Consider the following 6,032-nt stretch of genomic DNA (forward strand, 5'->3'; position numbering starts at 1 on the left):
CCATTCTGTTCGTTTCCCTCTGCTGGTCTTATTGGGTTCTTTCCCTCTTTCTATCCCTCTCTCTCCCCCTCCCCCTCTCACTCTCTCGCTCTCTCTTCTCTCTATCGTTCCGTTCCTGCTCCCAGCTGTTCCTATTCCCCTAATCATCATTTAGTCTTCCCACACCTGTTCCCGATCCTTTCCCCTGATTAGAGTCCCTATTTATTCCTTTGTGTTCCGTTCCTGTCCCGTCGGTTCCTTGTTTAGTATTCACCGTGCTGTGATTGTGTTTCGCCCTGTCCTGTCGTGTTTTTTGCCTTCATCAGATGCTGCGTGTGAGCAGGTGTCTCTGTCAACTACGGCCTGCGCCTACCCGAAGCGACCTGCAGTCTGTGGCCGCTTCTCTTGTTATTCCCCTCTACAGACTAGAGGATTTCTGTTATTCCCTGTTTGGACTTGAATAAACTCTGTTTCTGTTAAGTCGCTTTTGGGTCCTCTATCACCAGCATGACACAAAGAAAGCCTATGGCTTGGGTGGTTTGACAATTTTCAGGGCCTTCTTTTCACACCACCTGATATAGAGGTCCTGGATGGCAGGGAGCTCGGCCCCAGTGATGTACTGGGCTGTCCACACAACCCTCTTGTGCTATTGCCATACCAAGCAGTGATGCAGCCAGTCAATATGTTCTCAATGGAACAGCTGTAGAACCTTTTCAGGATTTGAGGGCCCATGCCAAACTTTTTCAACCTCCTGATGGGGAAGAGGCACTGTCGCGCCTTCTTCAAGACTCTGTGTGTGTGTGTGTGGACCATTTTAAGTCTTTAGTGATTTGGACACCGAGGAACTGTCTACCTGCTCCACTGCCGCCCCATCGATGTGGATGGGGACTTGCTCACCTCACCCGCTTTTCCTGTAGTCCACGATCATCTCCTTGGTCTTGCTGACATTGAGCGAGAGGTTGTTGCTCCGGCATCACACTGCCAAGTCACTGACCTCCTCCCTGTAGGCTGACTCATCATCGACGGTGATCAGGCCTACCACTGCCGTGTCGTCAGGGAACTTGATAATGGTGTTGGAGTTGTGCATGGTCATACAGTCGTGGATGAACAGGGAATTACAGGAGGGGACTAAGCACACATCCCAGTGGGGCCCCTGTATTAAGGGTCAGCGTGGCGGAGGTGATGTTGCCTACCCTCACCACCTGAGGTCGGCCCATCAGGAAGTCCAGGATCCAGTTGCAGAGGGAGGTGTTCAGACCTAAAGTCCTAAGCTCGGTGACGAGCAAGTACAGTGTAGAGAATCATTGTACCATTTAAACTGCTGTGAAATATATATTCTATAACCAAAAATATTGTATTTTCAGCTGTATGCAGCTGGTGTACAAAACTGAAATTAAAAGATGCAAAACTAAAACCAGAATGGGAAGCATAGAAATAGTGCACATAGAATAGATATACCGCTTCTTAGACTTGCTTTCAATGAAAATGACAGATCTAGAAATCACATTTCTATGTGAGCTTGGCCGGGTTACCCAAAAAGATTCATATAGCAGCTTTAAAGGGATGACTTAAGTCACATGTATTGAAAAACCTATTGCCTGAAAAGTCCACAAGAAAATATTTTGGCCTGCAAGTTTGAGGGTTTTCAGTGGTTGAATGAAAAGTATTCAGAGCACGCAAGGTAGCCACATCTGCAGAGCACGTTATGCGACTGAATTAGGTAAGTCTGAATACCAAATACTGATGAAAGGAGTGTGTAGGAAAGGTGTAAAAGTCTGAATTGGCCCCTAAGTGAATTATTCCAACTTAACTTTTGAGGTGATGCACTTTATGAGAACTTAGTATCTGATACAGTAAATGGCCAAAGCATTGTTTTACAACTAGCGTGAGGTACATTTTCGCATTGAGTTACAGTTGAAACACATTACTTTCTTGCAGGGAATGTCTATGTTGTGCCAGTTTTTCCATATTTTGGCCAATTTTGTGCAACATTAATTAGCCCCATAACTCTCGCAGACGCCATTGTGCTAAGTGCACATGATAGATCTTTATTAGAACTGTGACATTTGAACCCGTCAACAATATGTCATATAAATGAGAATTATGTCATGGTTGATTGCAAAGAGCTCAGCAGGGTTGTAAAGAAATGTAATGTATTCCTCTGTCTTAAAAAAGTGGTTCCATTTGTTCGTACCAAATGATTTTGTACAAGCCAACACAAACAGAAGCATATGAAACATTCCCTGTTGAAAGCACAGTTAAGACCCAAATATCTCCCTAACACACACATTATATCTCCCTCTGCAGCTATTAAATGTTAACTTGTAACATCTCAGTCAAATATTGATATCACTTTTAAATTGGAAAATAAGTGTTTCTATGCTCTTTGTTGCAGTGAAGATGACTGCCTTTGCTCGTAAAAACAGTATTATGACATTGAATGTTTGCTTTTTTACTTGTGTGTTATAACTATTAAAAACATAAGCATCATTCAATTTTTATTTTCATTTATATTTTGTAAGTCAAGCTCAATTGCAATGGTCATCGGTGATTCACATCTTGATTGACACTAAAGGGCTTTGTTATCATTGAAACACGGAAAATGCATCTTATCGATAATTGCAATTCCATGTCGGCAGAGCCTTTTTTTCACGGATACCGTCATCTTCTCACTCAGAGCTTGAACAATACCAGGTCTCTCTATTATGTAGCTCTCCAACATGTAGATGGAGGGGATATCATCCATGTGGAAGTACTTACGCTCCATTGATTGTATCTATCCAAACCAAACATAGAAAATGAAACCTAGAACCCCAGATAGAAATAATAAACTAGACTAAAACCCCTAGTCACGCCCTGACCTACTCTACCATAGAAAATACAGGCTTTCTATGGTCAGGACGTGACACCAGTATAACAGTAAAGTAGCTGCATTTGCATTCATTTAAGCTGTTTTCTAGTGACATTTATTTGGATACATAAATAACAAGGAGCTAATGAGGTGTGATTTTGCCTGGCAAAGAAAATGTTCTCACTCGTCTGTTGTCCAGAGGAGCTTGCCAGCAACACAGCTACAGTAAAACAATGACTTCAAACGGAAGCTGGAAATACTGTAAATTAGCTGCTAAAAATTATGCCAGCTGATTCATGATTTCGACTGGCTGAGAAACACTGCCTTCTTGTCTGTCTCATCCCAAATGGTTCATATGGGACAGCGGGAGATCGAATTTGAATACTGAAACAATGTTGCAAATGTCAGAGAGATAGAGCAAGGTATACACAAATCTCCGCTGTTGAAAATTAATTAATGCTTTTAGTTTATAAATTGACTGGCCGGGCTGATGAGACAGTGGATTGCACAGTCAGATGGAACAGAGTAAATAGGCATTTTAACGTCATAGATTTAGCTGGTGGTAACTTGTGGAAAGACAAGCAAAAGTACTCTTTACATTTTGAATGCTTAGTAGGACAGAAAAATTATCTAATTCACGCACTTATCAAGAGAACATCCCTGGTCATCCCTACTGCCTCTGATCTGGAAGAGTCACTAAACACAAATGCTTCATTTGTGAATTTTGTCTGAGTGTTGAACTGTGTCCATGGCTATCTGTAAACTAAAAAAACAAGAAAATCGTGTTGTCTGGTTTGCTTAATACAATACGTTTTTAATTATTTTTACTTTTACTTTTGATACTTAAGTACATTTAAAACCAAATACTTTTAGAATTTTACTCAAGTAGCATTTTACTCAAGTTAAAGTGAAAGTCGCTTTTACTTAAGTTATTTTCTTTTAAAGTATCTTTACTTTTACTCAAGCATGAAAATGGGGTACTTTTTCCACAACTGCAGGCTGCTGATGCTGAGTGAGTGAGTGGTGACTGGGAAGGAGCTTCATACAGTCATTGAAATAGAAGGGCGGGCTGGAGGGGTGTGTGTGTCGTACTGTTGCGTCAGAGACAGAAACTGAGAAATAATCATCCAACAGTTTCAGAGGGAGAAAGGATCAAACAACTTGCTTTCTCTCTGTGTATGTAGCAACGTGCAGAGATGAGGACAGAGGAACAAACCGATTTAACACACTAGTTTACTGGCTATACACGATTCTATTGTCAGTATGCCAGGTAAATGGGGAAAATATGGGCCAAAATATTGCAAAGACTGGGAAGGAGAATGGGATATAATGGATTAAGAGCATCCCAGGAGATGACAGAAAAGCTTACTGTAGGTATTGTAAATCGGAAATGTGAAATAAATCAGAAATTTCTCATGCACAAACGGAGAAACACAAGAGAAATGATGCCCCATTTTCTAATGCAGGAACTACATTTGTAAGTGAGAATAACACAGTTATACCAAATAGTTTTTTATTTATAACTCGACCGAGATAGACCACAGCCTGTCGTTTCCAATGGGAACAAATTAGTCATAGTGGGCAGAACATTTACATTTACATTTACATTTAAGTCATTTAGCAGACGCTCTTATCCAGAGCGACTTACAAATTGGTGCATTCACCTTATGACATCCAGTGGAACAGCCACTTTACAATAGTGCATCTAAATATTTTAAGGGGGGGGTGAGAAGGATTACTTTATCCTATCCTAGGTATTCCTTAAAGAGGTGGGGTTTCAGGTGTCTCCGGAAGGTGGTGATTGACTCCGCTGTCCTGGCGTCGTGAGGGAGTTTGTTCCACCATTGGGGAGCCAGAGCAGCGAACAGTTTTGACTGGGCTGAGCGGGAACTGAACTTCCTCAGTGGTAGGGAGGGGAGCAGGCCAGAGGTGGATGAACGCAGTGCCCTTATTTGGGTGTAGGGCCTGATCAGAGCCTGGAGGTACTGAGGTGCCGTTCCCCTCACAGCTCCGTAGGCAAGGACCATGGTCTTGTAGCGGATGTGAGCTTCAACTGGAAGCCAGTGGAGAGAGCGGAGGAGCGGGGTGACGTGAGAGAACTTGGGAAGGTTGAACACTAGACGGGCTGCGGCGTTCTGGATGAGTTGTAGGGGTTTAATGGCACAGGCAGGGAGCCCAGCCAACAGCGAGTTGCAGTAATCCAGACGGGAGATGACAAGTGCCTGGATTAGGACCTGCGCCGCTTCCTGTGTGAGGCAGGGTCGTACTCTGCGGATGTTGTAGAGCATGAACCTACAGGAACGGGCCACCGCCTTGATGTTAGTTGAGAACGACAGGGTGTTGTCCAGGATCACGCCAAGGTTCTTAGCGCTCTGGGAGGAGGACACAATGGAGTTGTCAACCGTGATGGCGAGATCATGGAACGGGCAGTCCTTCCCCGGGAGGAAGAGCAGCTCCGTCTTGCCGAAGTTCAGCTTGAGGTGGTGATCCGTCACCATGTCTGCCAGACATGCAGAGATGCGATTCGCCACCTGGTCATCAGAAGGGGGAAAGGAGAAGATTAATTGTGTGTCGTCTGCATAGCAATGATAGGAGAGACCATGTGAGGTTATGACAGAGCCAAGTGACTTGGTGTATAGCGAGAATAGGAGAGGGCCTAGAACAGAGCCCTGGGGGACACCAGTGGTGAGAGCGCGTGGTGAGGAGACAGATTCTCGCCACGCCACCTGGTAGGAGCGACCTGTCAGGTAGGACGCAATCCAAGCGTGGGCCGCGCCGGAGATGCCCAACTCGGAGAGGGTGGAAAGGAGGATCTGATGGTTCACAGTATCGAAGGCAGCCGATAGGTCTAGAAGGATGAGAGCAGAGGAGAGAGAGTTAGCTTTAGCGGTGCGGAGCGCCTCCGTGATACAGAGAAGAGCAGTCTCAGTTGAATGACTAGTCTTGAAACCTGACTGATTTGGATCAAGAAGGTCATTCTGAGAGAGATAGCGGGAGAGCTGACCAAGGACGGCACGTTCAAGAGTTTTGGAGAGAAAAGAAAGAAGGGATACTGGTCTGTAGTTGTTGACATCGGAGGGATCGAGTGTAGGTTTTTTCAGAAGGGGTGCAACTCTCGCTCTCTTGAAGACGGAAGGGACGTAGCCAGCTTTCAAGGATGAGTTGGTGAGCGAGGTGAGGTAAGGGAGAAGGTCTCCGGAAA

The sequence above is a fragment of the Oncorhynchus gorbuscha genome, linkage group LG18 (genome assembly GCF_021184085.1).
Source record: "Oncorhynchus gorbuscha isolate QuinsamMale2020 ecotype Even-year linkage group LG18, OgorEven_v1.0, whole genome shotgun sequence".
NCBI classification, from domain to species: domain Eukaryota; kingdom Metazoa; phylum Chordata; class Actinopteri; order Salmoniformes; family Salmonidae; genus Oncorhynchus; species Oncorhynchus gorbuscha.